The sequence below is a fragment of the Epinephelus lanceolatus genome, chromosome 18, assembly GCF_041903045.1.
Source record: "Epinephelus lanceolatus isolate andai-2023 chromosome 18, ASM4190304v1, whole genome shotgun sequence".
NCBI classification, from domain to species: domain Eukaryota; kingdom Metazoa; phylum Chordata; class Actinopteri; order Perciformes; family Serranidae; genus Epinephelus; species Epinephelus lanceolatus.
In genome coordinates, this window is record NC_135751.1 from 3,533,934 (window position 1) to 3,560,347 (window position 26,414).

The 26,414-nt window shown below is 44.0% G+C and overlaps 1 pseudogene; it reads right to left on the reverse strand.

Annotated features, from left to right (window-relative positions):
• LOC144458671 (uncharacterized) lies at positions 1–26,414 on the reverse strand (annotated as a pseudogene).

Below are 26,414 nucleotides of genomic sequence, written 5' to 3' on the forward strand. Positions count from 1 at the left end.
AAAGGTATCACTCAAGTTCCCAAGCCAATACACCATCTCCTCTTCTCGCCTCACAGTCATTTGACAGTGTGTTGCGTCAACAATTACCCCATCCGCGGTACATAAGATGGCACAGTTCAATTTACACAAAGCATCTCGTCCAAGCAAGTTTTTCGGAGTCTGATTAGATATTAACACTGGGAGGATATCAGGGGAACGGGACTTGAAAAGAGAATCCGCCATTTTACCCCTGAGAACCCCTGGATTCGCACCAACTGCCCAGACTTTGGGAGGTGATTTTCATCTGTTTGTTTTACACAGGTAAACTAGACCCCTGAATCTGCCATCATTTCAAAGGGTTTACCTACCGTGTTAGTCCCCTGAACAGTGGTATCTCATATGTCCATAATTCAGACACCCTGCCACCCTGCTTCCTCTCTTTGATCCCCTTCCTCTGCCTCGTGTCATCTGGGGGCCTCCTCCCCATCCACCAGGTTTTACATATTACCTGTGGGGTGACAACAGGTGGCGGTGGAAGTGGTGGAGGTGGGGGATCCACTGCTGGGTCAGCATCCTTGATAGGAACTGCAACAATACTGTCAGGCTGAATTCTTGCTGGAAATCGCATTCTTAAAGCAGTTGAAAAACTCTCCATCATGGGCCTGTGTTCCCACATACTCACCCAGTTGAGCTGCATTCAATGCCTCTTCCATCTCTTGTTTTCCCAAATTTTTTCCCAAAATGGCCTTAAGGTCCCCCATTGCCAAAACTGTAACAATGGTTTCCTCCTCAAATGCTGCTATCCACTTACCCGCTCCATCATAGATGCATGGAAGTCGCTGCACCAGTCCCTCCAACTCCATTGCGGGCCAGGGGACATATTGGAGCTGTGCTCCTTTAGCCAGAAGTGGATACTCCGATGCTTCCTCCACCACAGTTGTTGTCATTGGTGCTCCACAGGAGTTAAGTGTTATTACTCCATCCATTTTTCCTCGTTCCTCCAAAATATCACTTCCAACAGCCAATCCTGCTCCATCCTCCACACCCCTCTCCACTCCTCCTGGTCTTATTAGAGCAGAGTGCTCCACCTTCTCACGCTGTTTTTTTTTTTTTTTTTTTAAATTGGCGGCAAGAGGAGGGGTGGTACTGTGAGGCTTCAGGATGGACTGAGGAGGCCTTGGTATTACCCCTTCCCTTTCATGTTTCCTGTCCGGTTTTTTTGGCTGATATGGGAGTGGAACCATGCCAGGGTCAGATAGCTCAGTGTAATCCACCTGTAAAATGGAAGGCTCTGAACCCTCTTCTCCACCTGCTGCTTCAGCCTTTTTTCCTTCCACAACTCGATCATGTATTCCACTTATCCATCTAGGATTTCTGCCTGTGAGCTTAATTGACTCTAAATAAACTTCAGGTAACTTAAGATAACCCATCCTCCTCCTGTTCTTGTTCTACAGCTTTCGCCAGGTCTGGATAAAGTGACGTTTGGCCAGATTTCATTACGTAGTCTCCCATAAACTTTAATTCACGCACAGGCATTTCTGTTGAATAAGGGGGTGGTCCTCCTTTCTCCCCCTCTGCTGTGTTTTCTGCAACAGCTGGCTTCCTTTGTTCCAGCTGTTTTATAACATACTCTTTGGTCTTTTCCCTCAATGTATTAGCAAATTCAGAGAACAAATGTAACACAGCAAACTCTCAGTCACGTTTGCGAGCACGTTGAGCAGATTGATCGTTAACTTTATAGTTTTTGACCAAAACCATTATCTTAGCACACTGTGCCGCATCAAATGTTCCCTCCGATGGCCATGGAGAGGGACTTTTCCATGTCCTCGCATTCCACTTCTGTCTCTTTTTTTCTTCCACTGCAAGCAGATTCTTTTTTCCAAGTATTACTACTGGACGCAAATCCTTAATTTTTTTTATTTTTTTTAATTTTATTTTTTTTTAAAGATTATTTTTATGGGCTTTTTGCCTTTATTGACAGGACAGAGAGTGAAATGGGGAGACAGAGAGAGTGGGGACCGACATGCAGCAAAGGGCCGCAAGCCGGATTCAAACCCGCGGCCGCTGCAGCGAGGCGATGCCTCTGTACATGGGGCACCGGCACTATCCACTACGCTACCGACGCCCCGCAAATCCTTAATTTCAGGCCCCATGATGCAGTATGTCTTATCAGTCTGTGTATATGCTTCAAATGTAGTATACTATCAAATACCAAGTGATGCAAAATGCAAATGCAATGCAAAATAACTGATTAATTACTTCCACAAAATAAACACAAATACTCAATATAGGTGTATATATACACACACATTTAGAATGTCCACTCACACACATACACACAATTCACACGAAAAAAGAGATCTCACTCAGGCAGGCACACACTCCAGCACACACACTCAGCTGATTTAGCTGACACAATAGACACACTTTATTAAAACATACAGTCCGGACATTAAATACACATTTACAATGCACTTTTTCTCAATTCTTATCTCACACACCGTGTACCGTTCCTTCTCAAAGGAACACTATAGCCACAATCCTAGGCTGATCAGTCCTGGGCGTCAACTATATAGTTCACATATACATTTTAACCCTGTCATGTAAGGTTGTAGCCCAGAGAGCCACTTTTGAGTAGCCAAACTGCCCTTTGGCACACATACTATAATTTATGGCCAGAACCCACGTACAGGTTGCACACTGTTGTTCCCTGCAGCAATACCACAGCACATCAGCTGCATGATTGGGGGACCAGCGGCCATAGACAAAAAGTTAGAGTGCCCAAACCCAGCCAACTGTCACCAAGTGTGGGCCAAATCCACTGCAGACCCACGCGGGACAACCAGATATGTTGGCAGTCTATATTAAGAGTTTTAGGACCAGAACTAGATCAGGAGTCGAACCTCCGAACAATTTAGAGTAATCAAACCAACATCCTGTCTAAAACTTCTCACAACAATTTACGTGGCCAATAGACTGCAATCAAATCTCCTCACTCCTCCGAACAAACAAATAACACATTACACTCATAAGCAACACATGCAGTTAATAAGACCAGAGATGTTAAAAGCCTTGTACCCTGTTCCACACAAAAACAACAGTTCCCCCCACAGGTAATTTAAGGAGAGCCAAATTAGAATCTGAATTGGGATTTTTTTTGATTTTTTTTTATTTTATGTCAAAATGTACACTGAACAAAAATATAAATGCAACATTTTTGTTTTTGCTCCCATTTTTCATGAGCTGAACTCAAAGATCTAAAATATTTTCTATATACACAAAAGACTATTTCTCACAAATACTGTTCACAAATCTGTCTATATCTGTGTTAGTGAGCACTTCTCCTTTGCCGAGATAATCCATCCCACCTCACAGGTGTGGCATATCAAGATGCTGATTAGACAGCATGAATATTACACAGGTGTACCTTAGGCTGGCCACAATAAAAGGCCACTCTGAAATGTGCAGTTTTGCTTTATTGGGGGGGTCTGGGGGGGGGGTCAGAAAACCAGTCAGTATCTGGTGTGACCACCATTTGCCTCATGCAGTGCAACACCTGAGTTGATCAGGTTGTTGATTGTGGCCTGTGGAATGTTGGTCCACTCCTCTTCAATGGCTGTGCGAAGTTGCTGGATATTGGCAGGAACTGGAACACGCTGTCGTATACACCAATCCAGAACATCCCAAACATGCTCAATGGGTTACATGTCCGGTGAGTATACTGGCCATGCAAGAACTGGGATGTTTTCAGCTTCCAGGAATTGTGTACAGATCCTTGCAACATCGGGCCGTGCATTATCATGCTGCAACATGAGGTGATGGTCGTGGATGAATGGCACAACAATGGGCCTCAGGATCTCATCACGGTATCTCTGTGCATTCAAAATGCCATTAATAAAATGCACCTGTGTTCGTTGTCCATAACATACGCCTGACCATACCATAACCCCACCGCCACCACGGGCCACTCGATCCACAACGTTGACATCAGCAAACCACTCACCCACACGACACCACACACGCTGTCTGCCATCTGCCCTGAACAGTGAAAACCGGGATTCATCCGTGAAGAGAACACCTCTCCAACGTGCCAGACGCCATCGAATGTGAGCATTTGCCCACTCAAGTCGGTTACGACAACGAACTGCAGTCAGGTCGAGACCCTGATGAGGATGATGAGCATGCAGATGAGCTTCCCTGAGACGGTTTCTGACGGTTTGTGCAGAAATTCTTTGGTTATGCAAACCGATTGTTGCAGCAGCTGTCTGGGTGGCTGGTCTCAGACGTTCTTGGAGGTGAACATGCTGGATGTGGAGGTCCTGGGCTGGTGTGGTTATACATGTGGTCTGCGGTTGTGAGGCCGGTTGGATGTACTGCCAAATTGTCTGAAATGCCTTTGGAGACGGCTTATGGTAGAGAAATGAACATTCAATTCACAGGCAACAGCTCTGGTGGACATTCCTGCAGTCAGCATGCCAATTACACGCTCCCTCAAAACTTGCGACATCTGTGGCATTGTGCTGGGTGATAAAACTGAACATTTTAGAGTGTCCTTTTATTGTGACCAGCCTAAGGCACACCTGTGCAATATTCATGCTGTCTACTCAGCATCTTGATATACCACACCTGTGAGGTGGGATGGATTATCTCGGCAAAGGAGAAGTGCTCACTAACACAGATTTAGACAGATTTGTGAACAATATTTGAGGGAAATGGTCTTTTGTGTGTATAGCAAATGTTTTAGATCTTTGAGTTCAACTCATGAAAAATGGGAGCAAAAACAAAAGTGTTGCATTTATATTTTTGTTTAGTGCATTTACCAGCATCTCCCAGCATTTCCCTCCATCACAGACAGTATTCAATTTTTCTTTAACAAAAAGCAAAAAATTGTTCTTATCTCAGTGCACTCTTGAAAACTGTCTGCGAAGAGGGAGCGCCCAGAGCTGCTGGGCCAACCCACACCCAACCCGGCCCCTTTCCTGTAACGCCAAAATTCTGTGGTGGCAAATAATAATGACAGACCAATCAATACAGTTCAATGGTATATTTATTATGTATTCAATAATGTTACAATAGTTGGAACAAGGTACATATTACCCGCAGGTTTGAGCAACAGAGATAGATGGCCTGGTGAGAAGATCAAGAGCAAACCGAGAGAAGAGAAGAAGACCTTGACAAGTCTTAGCCTGTGTTTCTTATTACTCAGTTCGATCACCTATCCCATATCTTCAGTGGGGACATTATTTCCTAATAAGGCAACATTCAGTGATCGAATCAAGCACCCAATAGCCAAGCATCACATTCCAGACATGACATGCTCTCTCCCTGTCTACCAAGCCCTTAGGTCATCTTAGAGCTGTCCTTAGGCAATATTAACCCAATGAGGAGTGAGTAAATGAAAATATAACAATGTTGTAGATACTAATGCGAATGGTATAATAAAGATATAAGTAATATTATGTATTATGTATCATAAACCACTACATTGGTTAAAGCCTGCTTCATTCACTAAAGGATCCCAGGATCATTACAGAGATGCCAACGTATTTTACATCCTGGAGTGAGACCAGACTGCTATGGGTGTTAAATCACAATCCATCCCACCTGCACTCCTGACTAGACCACTCCCTCCAAGATTTGAAAACTCCACCCTTCAGGCCTATGACTGTCTTTTTCTCTCCAAACATGCCAGGTAGAACAAAGAGAGGACTGATGTGAGTGGAATATAGACTTTTCGCCTTTATAATGTTTTACTTTGTTAATCTTGTATGTATTTTTTAAAGTGAACAGATTGTTTTGTGTTTATTGTTGTGAAGATTCCTGAGTTTAAACTGTTGTTAAAAGAATATAAAGAGTAATGCCATAGCAGATACATTAATGATGTAAGTTAAATGATACCTAATTTACTATTTTATCTTATTTTATTTTTATAATTCTGTTTTTATTATTATTGTTTAATATTATGCAGAATGGTAACATTTTCTTTTAATTTTCCCTTTTTATAGGAAAGATCATCTGACAACCACCACAGAACTGTTCAACTACAAGGTCTGCAATAAAATGTTGAAATGGCTCCCTGGATCCTGTGTTTTAATGTGCACCCCAACATCAGATGCTCTGTGCAGCATAACTGTTTTTCAATGTGGGTGTAATTAGACCCAGTACATGTAAAATTTGTTTTAATGTGACATCCCAAAATCTACATCTGCTCATATCACATGACATGGGACTCACTGGCTCTGTGGGGCTGACTTTGTGGGACTGGATCTGTGGGGCTGGCTCTGAGGGACTGGCTCTTAAGGACTGGCTCTGTGGGGTTTGGACTTCGGTGCTGGCTCTGTGGGACTGGTTCTGCAGGACTGACTCTGGGGGACTGGCTCTTGGCAGACCGAAGGTTAAAGACCACTGGTGTGCAGCTCTTATTTATTCAAAACCCTTTTAAAAAAAAACACAGACAAATCAAAGCATGTTTGTATTATTTATCATTAAAATATTATTAAAAACTAACTAACTTTTCTGCATGCCTAGTTTTTTAAAGTTTTTTAAATGCTGAAATCTTTAATTTGACTCTTTACCCTTGACTGCTGCAACACTGGAATTTCTCAATTGTGACATCAATAAAGGTGTATCTTATCTTATCTTAATAAACCCTACAATAGTCTATTTTAAAAATACTAGTAGCCTAGCAATTAAATTTTTACCAGTGTCCAGCTCAGACACTGGTTATGTCTGTGTCTCATCTGCTACCAGCCACACACTCCTCAGTCGCGGTCAACTACGTGCTTTTATATGAATATTATAACAATATCAATATTGTATAATATAGATGGACATTATTAATATATAAAGGCTATAGGTCAGTCATATCATAAATGTATACATTAAACATTCAAACCTCAGCTGGAGTTCGATTGTCCACTGCAACACTGTTGACTGCAGCAATGATTTCTTCCATACTGTATTTTTCCGACTTCCTTGATTGCCACTTTTCAGGCTGACATATACGTAGACCCTTTTAGGGCTGACTGTCACAATGAGGTCAGTTTGTTAGCTGGAGGCAAAACACCACAGGGCTGTAGGCTGTAGAGTCTTAAAATGTCATCTTGTTGTGTTATTGTGTGTCAGAATAGAAGGAGTCATGGCTCAAAACTTGAATTTTATTACATACCAGCTGTCACTGCCCGTCAACAAAAATGAAGACAACAATGGTTAAATGTGATAAGAGGAAAGTACTGGACAGAAGCAATTATCAAAAATGCTTGCATGTGCAGTGCACACTTCATATCATGTTAGGGAAAAAGTATTTACTGTTGTAGAAATGAATAACGTTATGTGTATTAAGAGTTATCATGTCCACCTCATCAGAAATTAGGGATATATTAAGAGGAATATTGGATTTTTCCATAACGCAATTTTTTTTTAATATACAGTACAGGCCAAAAGTTTGGACACACCTTCTCATTCAATGCGTTTTCTTTATTTTCATGACTATTTACATTGTAGATTCTCACTGAAGGCATCAAAACTATGAATGAACACATGTGGAGTTATGTACTTAACAAAAAAAGGTGAAATAACTGAAAACATGTTTTATATTCTAGTTTCTTCAAAATAGCCACCCTTTGCTCTGATTACTGCTTTGCACACTCTTGGCATTCTCTCCATGAGCTTCAAGAGGTAGTCACCTGAAATGGTTTCCACTTCACAGGTGTGCCTTATCAGGGTTAATTAGTGGAATTTCTTGCTTTATCAATGGGGTTGGGACCATCAGTTGTGTTGTGCAGAAGTCAGGTTAATACACAGCCGACAGCCCTATTGGACAACTGTTAAAATTCATATTATGGCAAGAACCAATCAGCTAACTAAAGAAAAACGAGTGGCCATCATTACTTTAAGAAATGAAGGTCAGTCAGTCCGGAAAATTGCAAAAACTTTAAATGTGTCCCCAAGTGGAGTCGCAAAAACCATCAAGCGCTACAACGAAACTGGCACACATGAGGACCGACCCAGGAAAGGAAGACCAAGAGTCACCTCTGCTTCTGAGGATAAGTTCATCCGAGTCACCAGCCTCAGAAATGGCAAGTTAACAGCAGCTCAGATCAGAGACCAGATGAATGCCACACAGAGTTCTAGCAGCAGACCCATCTCTAGAACAACTGTTAAGAGGAGACTGCGCGAATCAGGCCTTCATGGTCAAATAGCTGCTAGGAAACCACTGCTAAGGAGAGGCAACAAGCAGAAGAGATTTGTTTGGGCCAAGAAACACAAGGAATGGACATTAGACCAGTGGAAATCTGTGCTTTGGTCTGATGAGTCCAAATTTGAGATCTTTGGTTCCAACCGCTGTGTCTTTGTGAGACGCAGAAAAGGTGAACGGATGGATTCCACATGCCTGGTTCCCACTGTGAAGCATGGAGGAGGAGGTGTGATGGTGTGGGGGTGTTTTGCTGGTGACACTTTTGGGGATTTATTCAAAATTGAAGGCACACTGAACCAGCATGGCTACCACAGCATCCTGCAGCGACATGCCATCCCATCCGGTTTGCGTTTAGTTGGACGATCATTTATTTTTCAACAGGACAATGACCCCAAACACACCTCCAGGCTGCGTAAGGGCTATTTGACCAAGAAGGAGAGTGATGGAGTGCTGCGGCAGATGACCTGGCCTCCACAGTCACCGGACCTGAACCCAATCGAGATGGTTTGGGGTGAGCTGGACCGCAGAGTGAAGGCAAAGGGGCCAACAAGTGCTAAACACCTCTGGGAACTCCTTCAAGACTGTTGGAAAACCATTTCAGGTGACTACCTCTTGAAGCTCATGGAGAGAATGCCAAGAGTGTGCAAAGCAGTAATCAGAGCAAAGGGTGGCTATTTTGAAGAAACTAGAATATAAAACATGTTTTCAGTTATTTCACCTTTTTTTGTTAAGTACATAACTCCACATGTGTTCATTCATAGTTTTGATGCCTTCAGTGAGAATCTACAATGTAAATAGTCATGAAAATAAAGAAAACGCATTGAATGAGAAGGTGTGTCCAAACTTTTGGCCTGTACTGTATATATTAGCTAACATTAGCTTTGATAAAAAAAACAAAACAGAGGAAACCGTTCAAGTGTCGTCCTCCTTTGTAAGATTGGCATAGTAATCAATGAAAAAGCTGGCCATCCCACCTTCAGCAATCCTGTCAAATCATCCATCCACTGAGTGAGAGCATACCAGTCAGTGTTTACTTAAGTAACACTCACAGTCCCGGAGAGTGAGTGACCTGACATGGTGTGTTCATAAATTCAGTGTGACGCTCTACACTAAAATGAGACACTGTTGGTCAAAGAAACAAAGTGTTCTACTTTTAAATGAATTAACAAATGATTACGTTAATCACACATTTGATATGCTTGGCGCTCTGCTGCTCCATCTGCCCAGACAGAGTGCCTAGAGTGCGCTCTGCCACTCTGAGAGTGCGGTGCTCTGGATAAGCAAACGGTACATTCTGACAGTGCACTGAATTTACTAACAGTCAAGCTTGTGCATTATCTTCCTCCATTGCCTAAAACAAGCCAACAGAACATGCTAGCTAGCACTAACTAATGTTTTTGGAGAATTGTTTTGCTTCCAGTTAAGCCTCACCCATCAAAAAACATCATACTGTTTACTAACAGTAAAAGGGTCTTTAAAACCAGTTAGCTGGACATGGAATGTCAGTGTTTCCATTTCTAGCTCAAAGAAGTTTCTCTTCTATTACCCCTCTCCATAAACTCTAAGGGTGAGGCCTATCAACCCAGAATATATTTGGGCAGGATATTTCAATTGACGCTGTGTTTAGTGTGATAAGAACATTTCATGGATCACAAGCAAATCCCACCATAAGATCTTATGGTGGGATTTGCTTGGTTTTTTACATTATATTAATAAATGAGGGCCATTGAGAGTGGGTCATAAGTGATGACTGAGAGGGATTAATTCTGTACGAATCTATACATTTCTAAATGCTATGTTGTAGGCAACTGGACTTGCATGAGTTTCTTGAAGATGTTTCACCTCTCATCCAAGAGGCCTTTATAGTTCTCCAGCTTACACTAGGGCTCCACTGTGAAGGGACACAGGGCTACAAGGATCCTTTAGAACTGAAAAAGCTTATTGGATGAGAGGTGAAACATCTTCAAGAGACTTAAGCAAGTCCAGCTGCCTATGATATACCACTTAGAATTACCATGACCTGGATGACTGAGAATCTGCAGAGTGTATCTGTAAACAATTGGTCTGTCTAGATCATTTTAGCAACACATGGAAACAGCAACATTTTACTTCCCATTCAGATATTTCTTTGTACATTTTAAAAGGCAACCTTTTACTTGACATGCTTGCTTTGTTTCACAGTCAGCTTCAATCCAAGCACATGATGCTGTTTGAAGCTACTGTTTTCAGTACATCATAGTCTATCCCTAATCCAATTCAATTAGTTATAACAGCAGTTTTTGTGCATTTGCATCACTCAGCACCACCTGAACACTGCCCTGTTTTTTTCATTTACACTGTCTTTTACCCTCCTCCATCTTCTGCAACATATCCCCCACTCTCTCCATCATCCTCCCTCCTTCCTTGGTTCCATATTGATTAGGTCGCTTAGAGTGTGTGTGTGTGTGTGTGTGTGCGCATACATACGAGCCTGGTCCTGCTGTGGTCAATGAGGTCAACATGATGGCCAGACAGACATCACCACCCCCTTTATTTTTGTTGTTTTTTCCCCCCCGGCTCCTCCATCACCTCCTGCTCTCTCTTCTCAGGGTTAATGAGTGAAGTGTAGGCGAGGTAAAGGAAGCGTCAGCATGCTTCATGAGCTCACCTAACAGCTCAGTTGGTAGCAGCTGACAGAAAATAGATCCACAGATTTGCACAGTGTACCACGATGAGTTTGATGTGTTCATGAGGCACAAAGAAGTTTACATAGATAATTTCCCAATTTTGTCCCAGATGAACCTTCCATATCCCTAAATTTCCTCACAGGAAAGTTAAACCATTAGGTGGAAGGAAATTGCATTCATACATGTGAAAATGTTGGGTGATTAGGTGATGTCCCCTAACTTTCCAAACTTGGGTTTACATTGAAAGAAAAAAAAGCAGCGTGTTTTTTAAATGGCACCTGACAATGACCACCCTCACTGACTAGGGGTCAGACAGACTGGCTGTCTGAGTGGAGGAGGGGTGGGATGGATGGTAATGCAGGGAGTCGACAGAGGTCATGTGGCAAAGATTGAGGGAGATACACACAGAGGATGCTTGAAACGATGCAATACAAGAGAGGCAACAGAGCATCAAGCATCAACACCATGTATTCATCATTTCAACATTTTCACTTACTAACTCATCAAAATGCTGTGGTAAATGTAGCAAAGAAAGCTAAAATATGAATTGAAGTTGATAATCTCAATGAAGCAAACTGATATTATTAGAGAAGTATGTTAGCATGCTGATATACACACTGCAAGCTGTCATATGCTCAAAATGCTCTCTTCTAACTTGTCAGTACATCCCTGCCTGCTCTCCCAACATTATTTCACTGTGTGTAAATATAAGTGTGTGCACTTGTTTTGCACACCCTCACACTGTGATATCCTCCTCTCACATCACTGTGGCTCAGTGTATTATTTTGTCCTGTTTCTGCTCTTCAGGTTCCATGAGTGGAGTGTCTCTTACCCTGAACATTGAGACAGGGCTTGGAGCAGGATAGGATTTATTTGACCCTTTACTCTGGTAGAAGTACTAATAGCATATATTACAGGTACCGGTTGGCACCATATAAACAGCTTAATTCTTTCTGTAAACAGGAGAAATAAATCAGACAGGGCAACTTCATGTCTGTTCATTAGCCTCGGTCAGCAGAAAGAGAAGAAGAGGATTTATTAAACCAATGCAATATAAACCCTCTTTACATGGTCAATACTCACCTGTACATTATCACTGTATATTCCAATTGACAAAAACACAACTTCAACATAAAACAGTTTCACATTGTCTTTTCCCATATCTCAACATTCAGCATGTATACTGTTTTTTTTTAAACTGTGTTGGTTCAGTTACCCAAAATAATATAACATTTTCACCTCCAGTCTGTTTACTGAGTGCCAAGTTGTGCTGATTCAATAAATCAAAACAAAGTAACCCCTGTTACACTTGTGGGTTGTCTCCTAATCTTAAACTAAAATATAGCTTCTGCTACATTTTTGCATATGGCTCTTAATAGCTTTCTCTTTTAACTTGTCTTTTACTCTTTTAAAATGCCTGAGCTGACAGATTTTAACTAGTTTTTAACCCTTATAACGTATATGAAATGGCAGTTTTTAACTCTAGCTTTTAACATCTTTACAGTACATGAAATTACAGCTTTTAACCTTGTTTAAGATGAGATAAAAGTGGTAATGTAAAAGCCTTGCAGATAGTTAAAAACAACTGTACACATTTTAACAATATTATAAACTATACAGAAATGTTCTTGGAGCCAAAACTAAAACTCAGACTGACTGACGTCACTCACGATGCACCAGCTAATATTGCTACTAAGTTAGCCTTACAAATACATCCATATATCATTACAACAACGTCTTTTCTGGGTATTCAGACATCCAGCAACAAGTTTGAATAGTGAACTTAAGTAATTTATCTTAGATTACTGTTTCACCAACAGGAGAAATAAATCAGACAGGGCAACTTCATGTCTGTTCATTAGCTTCGCTCAGCAGAAAGAGGGAGAGTGGTTTCCATGTTTTTGAAATGACTTTGTGTTGGCCTACCTTAAATATATTTTGTTTTCTTATCCTGCATATTATGATATTATGTAACCTGTTCAATCTCCTGGCATCACTCTATTTTGAACTGTAACCCCCTCACCCCCTTGCACACGTATACTTACCATTTTTGTCAACTTGAAATGACAACAATTAAAAAAAAAAAAAAAAAAAGAGGGGGACTGTAAAGTGACCTGTACTGTCGTAAAGACGGTCCTGGAGCCAAGTAAAGCACCACACTGGCCCCTGCTGACTATAAACACATTAATTACTCCTGATGTGTGAACTACAATATTATTGTGTAGAGATGGTGGAAACAGGTTGGTTATACATGGAAATAAAATTAAAACACGAAATATCAAATTTACAAAAAACATAAAAAAATGTGATGACACTTTAGTGGGCATTACACATACTGTAAAACCATACTGTTATGAGTAAAAGTCCTGCATTCAAAATGATACTTAAATTAAAATATGGAAGTATAATTAGGAAAAGGAAAAGTATGGTGCTGAGAAAAATGTCCCCTGTGATTGTTATACTATTAAATATCATATCATTAGATTTGTATGACTTATGCATTAATGAAAAAGCAGGATTTTACTGTTGTAGTTGGCTGAGGTAGAGCACATTTTAACTCTAACTTTTAACAACTAAAAATTCTTTTCATTGTAGATTAATCTACTGATTATTTTCTCCACTTCTTAACTATCCAATGCCCCGCATGGTTTTATTTGATGATTATGATATGTAAACAACTGCTGTATTTGCTGTGTTGAAGTGGTTTACTCATACAAGCTATTGTTCGAAAGCTACGCTCCAAGGTCATTTTTGGCAATAGAGGGACTTTATATTACAGTATGTTACAAAATGTATTTAAGAGTCATCACAAAAGTAGAACAGTATTATCAGTAGGCCTAATAAAGGCTGTAGTAGTATGCGAGAGATGGAAAACACTGATATATAATGTGTAGATGCTGTTTCAAATGGAGATTCTGCTCCTGTAAGATCTGCCTTTGAGTTTGTGAGAGACGCACACACACACACACACTCATTGGTGTATTGTATTGGATGCAGGATCTGATGTTCAAGGACGATGTGCACACACACACACACACTCATTGGTGTATGGTATTGGATGCAGGATCTGATAGGATCTGATGTTCAAGGACGAAAGTGGAAAGTACCTAGGATCTGATAGCATTTGACACAGGCCTGTGTCTGTGTGAGTGAACCCATTGTCATGACGATTAATGAGCTACATGCAGCAGACAAGAGCACAGAAAGGGAGAGACAAGCTGAGATACCAGGCAGATTAACATGGGTTTAAAATTTCTTGAACTAGTCCTTCCCATTCCCAAACCGTGAGTCCAGTCGTCAATCTGAGCATACCTGCAGAGAGATACACTCATCCTGAACGCAGACATATCCTGGTTATGTTTGTGGAGTCAAAAATGTGATCTTGGTCGCAAGTTTAAGATGTGTTGCCCCTCAGCTGTTCTCCAGAAATTTCTCCTCGCGGTTTACATGGGAGTGAATGAGAAAAAAAAAATTGTCTCTCCCTTCGCTTGGGAGCTCACTGACCCAAATGTGTAAGTGTGAGTGATTCCCTAGGCACATAGTTGTGACCAGGACAAATTTTCCTACGTTCTGAGGTCTAATTGTGTATGTACAGTGAAAATTGTGGCAATGCCAGCCAGTTTAACCCTATGGACCCTAGGCCTTTTTGTGGTATTTTTACTGAAGAAAGACAACACGCACTCTCAAAAAAGAAGAAAAAAGTCTGGAGGTGCTTGGCCACAGAATAACAGTATAAACTGTAAACACAGACCGGTTTCGACAAGTGTCTTGACACTTGTGGAAACTTGATCGCCTGTACCAGCGAGGTATTAAAAGTTGGTAACGAAGGACACCGAGTGTTGCTGGCTTTTTCTTGTTTATACTGGGGTATTTTTACTGCCTTTACTTTTAAGCTCATATCACAATCATTCTAAAGGCTACATACACATGCTATATCTTGTTTTTTTTTTTCAGGACAATCTGGGCTAACCAGATTTGCCATCATTACATGTCCTCCTATGTGCCTGTATTTTATATAAATTTTTATACGAATGAAAAAAACAAATCCGTATGACTAAATTCTTACATTTTGACATGTATCTCACCATAGCAAGTTGGAAAATGACATGTTCTGCCATATATGAAGAGGGAAGACTCTCTGGAATCTGGCAATATAAGAACCATGATGCTGGGACATTCTGTCACTTCACAGTTGTCCAAAACATGGTTTGTGCCAGGCGGACATGATTGCCAGTATTTTTTCATTATTGCAAGAAATTCCATTGACTCATTCACAAGTCAAAAATGTGTTTTATCTGAAAGAAGCATGCAATATTTACATCTAAGATAATAGAAAAATAGTCAACCAAGTGCAATGATGTCCTCCAAGATAATATTTGTTTTTCAGTTTCAGTTATATACTGGGGGGACATTTTGGGCATTGGTGGGGGGGGGCATGTGTCCCCCTCAATGTATATGGTGACTACGGCCCTGTCATGCATGCATAATTAGGCCTCAATTGTCTGGGTGCGCAAAGGTGAAGTGCGCTGGTTTTGTCATACAAAGTTTGATGGAGTGTCAACTGGACAATATGGAGATATTTGCATCTTGAAAGCTGGACTACAAATGTGGATAGACAGGAAGAAACACACGCAAGCCTAAGATGTGGCAAGATACGATATTCCTCACTATATGAAGTGACTGATAACAAGATCTGTATAATGTATTGTAAAGAAATTCGTCAGGTTTTTATTTTGTAGACACTTGATTTGTATTTATAGCGTGATGGGATGACAGCACAATGATGTGTGTGGTATCACTGGAAAGCTCTGCTCCTGCGCTTTCATGTGATATGCGTGGCATTTCTGTGCGAGCCTGCATTCGCGAGTAATCCATCCAAGAGTAATGTGTGTGCAAAGCTCTGTTATACATAATTTTAGTGTCATTTTATTATATTTTTTCGCTGTGAAAACATTGGACTACCGACAAGTGCTTGGTCTTCCGCTGTTTCACGTGATATGCGTGGCTTCTCGCTATGACGAATCCATAAGAGAAATCCATAGAGAAGAACAGGTGTGAATTTGGACGCACTATGCGTCGTTGGGGCCCATAGGGTTAAGACAAAGATTTAAGACAATTTTAGAGCCCTCTCCACTCTAGCTCAAAGCATTCAGTGCAATACACACCCATTATAAACTAACAATTTCTCCACATTTGCTCATGGTACTTGAAGAGGCACAGATATGAAAAAGATGAAGACATGGCTAAATAGATGAGACCTGTGGCAACATTTGGAAGTTGGAATGGAGTCTGTAGCACTTCTCTATACTTTTATAGAGAAGCTGTATAGGCTAGAAAATGCCCAATGACTGGTCCCTTTCTCCATTAATTTCCTATGGGACAGCTTTCGAAGATCATCAGGAGGTTTTGTGGCACGTCAACTTTGAGCGCTTATAAAATCCAAACCATTCGAGAAATGACAAAGTTACACAGAAGTTTTGTTCAGCAGGGTGTGAGCTGTCATGTGTGTGAGGTTGAAGCCGATAGGATAGACGGTCTAGGAGGAGAGAGTTTTTGAAAAAGAGCATTTTTAAGGCGAAATCTTACTTTGAAAGGCCAAATAGTTCACTTCCTGTTGGATTTAGTTCAGGGGTGTCATGGGTGATTTGTAGGTCTTGATTAGACAAACAAGCCAGTTTTTGTTTGTACGACATTCCTATAGGCCACAGTGGTCATTTTAGTGTGCCTAGGTGGTGCTAGAGAGCGTATTTTGGCACTTTAGGGGTTAATTTCTGTTTTTCATTTTACCAAATTTTTCGCCAGTCCTGACAAGCGTGCCAATTTTGAGTTTTTGAGCATGTTAAGGGGGCGAAATTTGTCCTCAAAGGGGCGGCGGGAGAAAGACTAAATAAAGAAAGAATAAGAAATGCACCAAAAACAATAGGGTCCTTGACTGCGGCAAGAGTCTTCTGCCTTCGGCTCTGTCCCTAATAACCATGCTGGGGCTGGGCTCATTAAAGGATAACTTCGGTATTTTTCAACCTGGGCCCTATTTCCCCATGTGTATGTGTGTGTATGATTCATAGGTACAACTTGTTCTAAAATTGGTTCAGTATTGAGGGAGGCGGATGCAGCCGGGAGCCACAAAACGAGCTAAAACGGTAACGGGGGCAAATGCGTCCCGTATAAGTTTGCGCATTAAAAGTGCTTTTTTCACCACTGACCGGTTCAGATCGCCAGTGCTATCTCTGTAAATAGCATAGTAAACATTTCCCTTATCTCTGGGCTGTGTGATGTCATCTTGCGAGAGCTTTGCTCTGTGTCTGTAGCTCTCTCTACTCGTGGGGCAGCGGTTTTCTTGAGGAAGAGGTGTTTCTGGATTGGATGTCTTCTCTTCTTCGGCTGGCAGTTGTCATCTTGGGAGAAGTGAGCACTGCAGACCCGATGGTCTGCAAGGCGCAGTGTCTGGACAGGAGTGTTAGCATCCACTTGTAGCACAACTAGACACAACTTCAGCATCTCGCCGTCTGACAAAGGCAGCCTATGAAAGCTGTACTGGGTGTTGCGCGACATTCTGAGACAACCAGCGCCACTCGGAGCGTCGCTCTGCATGACTCCTCTGTTTTCTTCTGGCAACAAGCAAAGCTCTCGCGAGATGACGTAACAGCCCAGAGCAAGTGAAGGGTAAGGGAAACGTTTACTATGCTATCTACAGAGATAGCACTGGCGATCTGAACCGGTCAGTGGCGGTTCAGATCTGCTGCATCTGGCTCCCTCAATACTGAGCCAATTTTAGAACGAGTTGTACCTATGAATCATACGCACATATACACATTGGAAAATAGGGCCCAGGTTGAAAAATACCGAAGTTATCCTTTAATACTTTTGCACTAGAACGCCCCCTGATGGTTCATCCTAAAACACCTTTAGCCCTTGAATCTTGTGACATTTAACTCGGCTCCCTATTGAAAACTGCTGGCCCCTGACTTGTGACTTCCTCCAGGTGATATGTGATAGCCCCTGCTTGTGAGTCTGATTAGTGGCATCATGAGTCACCTTTGACCCCATTAGGGCTTTAAGTCCCTCTATATGGTTGGCTTATCAGTCCAGTGAGTCTGTGAGACTCCCTGATAAGTATCTGTGGAACTAACGGACCGGGTCATGAATCTACAATGAGATGCTGAGTGAAATACTGTACCTGCAATTATCATACAACCATCTGACAGTGAAGGCAACAGTGGTGTACTTCTCTGCTGTATGCTACAAGCTTACACACTTCAACCAAAAATATCCATCAGCACCGGACGACCAGCTCTTCCTCCTCCACTTCAGGAGGGGCCACCAGCCATCCCACAGGCCTTGCACTCCTCTTCCCACACCAAAACCATGGCCCTCTCTGTTCTGGAGAGTGGTGTCAACAGACTTTTTTAGAGGCAGAACCCCTGCAAAGCTCTGTGCTGACATGCCACGTACCAGCCTGCTTCAAAACCTCCACCATCATCCCAGTAGCCCCCCCCTTGTATAGTAGTATAGATTTACCTTCCTCTGAAAATTACATGATCGTCCCTCTCTGGAAACTGAGCCGCAATACAGTTTTCCAACATGATAATGTCCCAAAACACACCTAGTAGATGACAACTGCCTTGCTGAGGAAGCTGAAGGTGAAGGTGATGGACTGGCCAAGTATGTATCCAGCCCTAAACTCACCTGTGCACCTGTGGGCCATCCTCAAGCTGAAGGTGGGGTAGCGCAAGGTGTCTTCACATCCATCTGCTCCATGATGTCATCATGGAGGAGTGGGAGAGGATTCCTGAAGCAACCTGTGAGCTCTGGTGAATTCCATGCCCAGAAGGGTTAAGGCAGTGCTAGATAATAATGGTTGGCACCACAGTTGGGTATAACACGTTACCAAGTAAAGCGTTAGAGTACTTTGATTACTTTTTGCAGTAACGAGTAACCTAACGCGTTAGTTTGCTGTTTGAGTAATCAAATACTTAAGTACATTTTCAAACAAGACATCAGTTACTTCCGTTACTTTTAGAACGCTGGTCCTTCAGCTCCGAAACAGCAACGGCTGTCGTTTGGTTCTAATAACGGAGATAACGTTAAACCTATCAGTCTGAAAGAAGCCACGGAGCTTGTGGCTCGCTACGTGGTCGGAGAAATGCTGCCGTTGTCTACGGTGGAGTCTAAGTAAGTGGAGTAGGATTTGCTGACAGACATATTTCAGACTCAGGACTTGCATTATGCCTGATACACGATACATGCTGGTACTCACCAATTATCCCCAGTCGGCTTTCACGGCGTGTGTGATGTCATCGGGTTATTCCTATTTTTTTCACTTTTACTATTATTTGTGTCTGTTCATGTGCCAGCCAACATGTTGTTGTAGTCGCCTAAAAGTGTCAGCAGATGGCAGGAGCTACATTTGAAGCGTCATAAGTAAACTATCAAGCTACTGTATCTTCCACAGGAAGTTCTGACAAATGTTTCAGAATAAAAGCCTATTTAGAAAATGGAGGGATTCTCTCAGCTGAGGTTATAAGGGGCTTTTAATTTGAAACAAGTGTTGAGTTTGAAATGACAGTGCGATATGTTAACTTTACAAAGACAATGGAGCAGATAAGAACTAAATATATATGGCCTGTTTCCACTGAAGAAGTTCCTGGTACTATTTGGGGGGCAGGAACTACTATAGGAACATCCTCTTGCTCGGCCCTCTCAACCGCCGTGTTTCCACTGAGAGCAGAATACGAGGAAGGTTCCTGTAAAGTTACGGGCTCTGGATGTGACGTAATCGTTGCGCGACCATTTACCGGGGCGACGTAGGGACGCCTTTAGCTGTTAGCCTTAGCGGTGTCTGTAATAACTCACTAAATGGCCCATGAAAAAAAATATTTTTTCCAGCGGATGTCTTAGTTACAACATGATTGAGCTAACTGGAGTAGTTTCATGTCGTATCCGACAACGGGAGGCTTTTAACAGATGACGTCCTGATGTTAGCTTTGCTGCTGTTAGCTGTCCCTGTCAGCGGCAGCCACTGATGCTTTCTAGACATCGTGATTTCCCAAAACTGAATAAATACCACACATATCAACACAAAACTGCTTTGCTAGCTCAATCATGTTGTAACTAAGATATTCGCTGGAAAAAATATTTTTTTCACGGGCCATTTAGTGAGTTTTTTTACATGGCGGCGGAAGCTATATGAATGAGCTAACCCTCGTTTGCTGAGTTTTAAAAATGCCGGCTATTTTGTTGTTTTCTGTTGTCGTCACATCCCTCCTTGAGTATATCCAATCAGCACCAAGTAATCCCCAAGCCCCAGCCAGGAGTCTATCGGGGCCGTTCTGAGTACCTACCCCGAGGCAGGGACTTGTTTAGCCCCTGTAAAAGTTCCGGAACTCTGTCCTTCAGGGGTTCCTGCGGTGGAGACACGCACCAACGGCCCCGGCCCCGGCCCCGTAAAATTACCCTGAAGTTCCTGCGGTGGAAACGGGCCTATAAACACACAAAGGGATTAATAAATAACGGACCACCTATAATGTAGTTTGTTTCAAATGAAGCTGGGAGCCTCTGCAGTTGTGGTGAGTAAAAGCCCCGCCGCTATTTGTTAATGTTTATTACTTTATGTCCGACCATGAGGATGTAACATTGTTTGCTACCTTGATGCTAATGACAGTAACGTTAACTCAGCGGGTTGACAAAGTGCCTCTGCTGTTTCACACCATCATTTCCCCATTTCACTCTGTGTGGTAACATCCCTAGAGGAAATATTAAAAATGCTGGGGTGTTGTTGTCATACAGTTGTCTACGGCAGCAGATCATTCTGTGTTTCTACTGGTCAAAGTGACGGCTGTGATGGGAGAATTGGATCTCAGTGAAGGGCAAGTGGTCCATAACTTTAATTATGGAGACAAAAAAATGTAGGCTTAGCGCCCTGTGGTCCATTGCCCAATAGGAAATGTAGAATACTCAAAAGTACTTTAAAAGTGCCTGAGTTACTTTTCTCAGGGTGTAATGTTGGAAGTACTTTTAAAGTAATTGAGTTACTTTACTCAGGGAGTAACGCAGTAAAGTAACTAGTTACTTTTTTAAAAAGTAGTGCAGTAACGTACTTTGATTACTTTTAAAGTAACCCTTACCCAACACTGGTTGGCACACAAAATATTGACACTTTAGGCACAATTTGGACATATTCCCTGTGGGGTGTACTCACTTATGTTGCCAGCTGTTTAGATGTTGATGACTGTGTTTTGAGTAATTTTCAGAGGAAGGTAAATCTATACTACTATACAAGCTGTACACTGGCTACTTTAAGTTATATCAAAGTGTTATTTCTATAGTGTTGTCCCATGAAAAGATATAATAAAATATTTCCAAAAATGGGAGGGGTGTACTCACTTATGTGAGATACTGTACACCCACAGCTGAACCTCCAATCACCAGTAGTCTATATTTAAAAATATAAAATATGTGTATACAGTATGTATATCTCGTCTCGTCTCGTCATCCTCCGCTTATCCGGGTCTGGGTCGCGGGGGCAGCAGCCTCAGCAAAGAAGCCCAGACAGTCCTCTCCCCAGCCACCTCCGTCAGCTCTTCCGAGGGAACCCCGAGGTGTTCCCAGGCCAGCCGGGCGATGTAATCCCTCCAGCGTGTCCTGGGGCGGCCCCGAGGTCTCCTCCCGGTTGGACATGCCCGAAATACCTCTCAAGGGAGGCGTCCGGGAGGCATCCTTACCAGATGCCCGAACAACCTCAACTGGCTCCTCTCGATGTGGAGGAGCAGCGGCTCTACTCCGAGTCCCTCCCGGATGTCCGAGCTCCTCACCTTATCTCTAAGGCTGAGCCAAGCCACCCTGCGGAGGAAACTCATTTCGGCCGCTTGTACTCGCGATCTCGTTCTTTCGGTCACTACCCAGAGCTCATGACCATAGGTGAGGGTTGGAACGTAGATCGATCGGTAAATCGAGAGCTTCGCTTTCTGGCTAAGCTCCCTTTTCACCACAACGGACCGGTTAAGCGTCCGCATCACTGCTGACGCCGCCCCAATCCGCCTGTCAATCTCCCGCTCCATCCTACCCTCACTCGTGAACAAGATCCCGAGGTACTTAAACTCCTCCACCTGAGGCAGGACCTCCCCCCTGACCTGGAGTGGGCAATCCACCCTTTTCCGGCTGAGGACCATGGCCTCAGACTTGGAGGTGCTGATTCTCATCCCAGCCGCTTCACACTCGGCTGCGAACCGTCCCAGCGAGAGCTGGAGGTCACTGTTTGATGGAGCTAGGAGGACCACGTCATCCGCAAATAGCAGGGACGAGATCCTCCTGTCACCAAACCTGACACCCTCCACCCCTCGGCTGCGCCTAGAAATTCTGTCCATGAAAGTTATGAACAGAACCGGTGACAAAGGGCAGCCCTGGCGGAGTCCAACCCTCACCGGGAACAGGTCCGACTTACTGCCAGCCACGCGAACCAGACTCGTGCTCCTTCGGTACAGGGACTGGATGGCCCTTAGCAAAGGGCCACCAACCCCATACTCCTGGAGCACCCCCCCACAGGATGCCCCTGGGGACATGGTCGTAAGCCTTCTCCAAATCCACAAAACACATGTGGACTGGTTGGGCGAACTCCCATGCCCCCTCCAGCACCCTGGCGAGGGTAAAGAGCTGGTCCATGGTTCCACGTCCAGGACGAAAACCACATTGCTCCTCCTCAATCTGAGGTTCAACTATCGACTGGACCCTCTTCTCCAGCATCCTGGCGTAAACCTTACCGGGTAGGCTGAGGAGTGTGATCCCCCTATAGTTGGAACATACAACATGGCCTCACCGAACTCCTCCCACGCCCGAGTTTTTGCCTCCGCGACTGCCGCTGCTGCGCTCCGCTTGGCCCGCCGGTACCCGTCAGCTGCTTCTGGAGACCCACAGACCAACCATGACCTGTAGGCCTCCTTCTTCAGCCTGATGGTTACCGCCGCGACTGGCCCCCGTGGCCTTGCAGCCACAGCTCGCAACAGCCGCCTCGACAATGGCAGAGCGGAACAAGGCCCATTCGGACTCAATGTCCCCCTCCGCCCTTGGGACGCGGTCGAAGCTCTCCTGGAGGTGGGAGTTGAAGATCATCTTGACAGGTTCTTCCGCCAGGCATTCCCAGCAGACCCTCACTGCTTGTTTGGGCCTGCCAGGTCTGTGCGGCGTCCTCCCCTGCCACCTGATCCAACTCACCACCAGGTGGTGATCAGTTGACAGCTCTGCTCCTCTCTTCACCCGAGTGTCCAGAACATATGGTCGCAGGTCAAATGACACGACTACAAAGTCAATCATTGACCTGCGACCTAGGCTATCCTGGTGCCACGTGCACCGATGGACATCCTTATGCTCGAACATGGTGTTAGTTATGGCCAAACTGCGACCCGCACAGAAGTCCAATAACTGCACACCACTCGGGTTCAGATCGGGCAGGCCGTTCCTCCCAGTGACGCCCCTCCAGGTCCTGCTGTCATTGCCCACGTGAGCGTTGAAGTCCCCCAGCAGAACAATGGAGTCCCCGGTCGGGGCACTGTCCAGCACCCGTCCCAGGGACTCCAAAAAGGGCGGGTACTCTGAACTGCTGTTCGGCGCATAAGCGCAGACAACAGTCAGGACCCGTTCCCCGACCCGAAGGCGCAGGGACGCAACCCTTTCGTCCACTGAGGTAAACCCCAACGTACAGGCAGAGAGTCTGGGGGCTATCAGAAAGCCCACCCCGGACCTCCGCCTCTCACCCGGAGCAACTCCAGCAAAGGAAAGAGTCCAACCCCTCTCAAGGACTTGGGTTCCAGAGCCGGAACTATGTGTCGAGGTGAGGCCGACTATATCTAGCCAGTAGCGCTCAACCTCTTCCACGAGCTCCGGCTCCTTCCCCGCCAGAGAGGTGACATTCCATGTCCCAAGAGCCAACTTCCGTAGCCGAGGATCGGACCGCCAAGGCCCCCACCTTGGTCTGCTGCCCGATCCACACTGCACCAAACCCTTCTGGATCCCTTTGCGGGTGGTGGGCCTGCTGGGGGACGAGCCCATGTAGCCGGTTCGGGCTGGGCCCGGCCGGACCCCATGGGCGAAGGCCCGGCCACCAGGCGCTCGCCCACGGGCCCCATCCTCAGGCCTGGCTCCAGGGCGGGGCCCCGGTAACCCTCCGGGCCGGGTACACCAACTTGTTATCTTCCATCATGAAGGGTCTTCTGAACCGTTCTTCGTCTGACCCTTCGCCCAGAACCAATCTGCCATGGGAAACCCTACCAGGGGCGAAATGCCCCCGACAGCACAGCTCCTAGGGTCATTAGGGCCAGTATGTATATGTGTGTATATATATATAGAGAGAGAGAGAGAGAGAGAGAGAGAGATTTATATGTACATATAGATAAATATATATTCATATATATATACATATATATATATATATAAATATAAAAGAAAAGTAAGGCACTAAATTGAATTACTGTACACACAAGACTATTTACAATATATACACAGTATAATAAAGATATGGGATATGGGATATTGCACAGAGTATGTAAATTGCACAGGGTCTTAGCAGGGATGATAAACATTGTTATGCAGCAGATGTGACAGTGCTACATTACATTAGATGTTGCTGTTAAAGAGTCTGACAGCTGATGGGATAAATGACCTGCAGTAGCGCTCTGTCTTGCACTGTGGGTGCAGCAGTCTGCTGCTGAATGGGCTGCTCAGTGCACGGACATGCTCATGTAGGGGGTGAGAGGTGTTGTCCATGATTGATATCAGCTTGGCTAACATCCTCCTCTCGCCCACCTCCTCGATGGTCTCCAGGGGACAGTCCAGGACAGAGCCAGCCCTCCTGACCAGCTTGTTCAGTCTTTTCCTGTTCCTCTCCGTGCTTCCACAGCTCTAGCAGACCACTGCATAGAAGATGACAGATGCTACCATAGTGTCATAAAAAGTCCTTAGCAGTGTCCTGCATACTCCAAAGGACCTCAGCCTCCTCAGCAGGTGGAGACGACTTTGGCCCTTCTTGTACAGGACGCTGGTGTTCGAGGAACAGTCCAGTTTATTGTTGAGGTGAATACCCAGGTATTTGTACTCCTCCACGACCTCAATGTCCAAACCCTGGATGTTCACTGGAGTATTCTAGGATGTGATGAAGCAGAATTCGGGCCCGGAAGTGGGCCTGGTGGGTCCGGACCTCGTCTTCAACTTTTAGATTACTTTTGCTCTTGTCCAAAAATAAGTATCTTTAAAACCAAATTCTCAGCAGTCAAGGAATCACTGGAGACACGTAGAATCGAGTGCAACTGAGTTTAATGTGTTCGCAGTCAACAACACATACAACTCAATGAGTCAAGCTCTGGAGCAGGACTGAAGTTTTGCTTTCTGTGTGCTCTCTTTTATGCTCTTCTCTTTAGTCCTTCCCACATAAGCCTGAACATAATGGTGTCATACATGCACATCAAATGCTATCAGATCCTAGGTACTTTCCACTTTCGTCCTTGAACATCAGATCCTATCAGATCCTGCATCCAATACCATACACCAATGAGTGTGTGTGTGTGCACATCGTCCTTGAACATCAGATCCTGCATCCAATAAAATACACCAATGAGTGTGTGTGTGTGTGTGTGTGTGTGTGTGTGTGTGTGTGTGTGCACATTATGTGGATACATGAAACAATAAACCATGGTGTGACTGGTTATGATCAAGCAAAATATACTGCCTGGACATGTATTTTTAAAGGTCAACTGATACTAAAGCATAAGACTAAACAGATACATTACACTACATTCCCCCCTTTGGGGCTAACAAGTCCCACTACATGGTGGGGGAGAAGATATATATTCCCCCCTCTGGGACTGAAAAGTCCCATTCTACATTCTACACGAAGTCATCAAGCTAGCAGAGGAAAAATATATATTCCCTCCTCTGGGACTGCAAAGTCCCATTCTACTCAAGCAGTTGGCTAGGCATCACACGTGATTCAACTCTACTGGTTATATTTTATCTAGGCACAACAAGAGTAAGGCACACAATCAGTAGTGACACTATCACAGTGCTTGATCAGAAAATTACAAAGGTGAATAGTGCAACACATGAGATAATTCACAGTGGGATATATTATCACTCCAGTGTATTCATAGTAATATAACGATTACATGAGTAGGGCACTTTAGTGGCCCCGCAACTGTTGATATAGCACAGTCACTGTTCAGGGGAGACATACGCCGATGTCCTGGCCATACGCAGACAACGGTAGGCTGCAACTTGGTCCTTCAGCAGCTCAATCTCATGCTCCAACTCTCGATAGGTTGCCAGCTGCTTCCGCAGGTCACGGTTATCTCTCGTCAGGATGTTGAGCGCGCAGATTTACCTTCTCCTGTTGGTCCTGCTCACACTGTGACTTCAGGGCCCAGTGTCTTTCTATCACCCAGGCCTTGTGGATGGCGTAGTATGTGGATGTGCAGTCCTGGGCGCAACTCCAGGGGGAGGCTACTCACTAGATGATGGTAGGGTTTCGAGGGAATGTTGTGGAGCAGGGTTCGCAGATGGTCCACGAGCAGCTTGTATCTCTTCGTCAT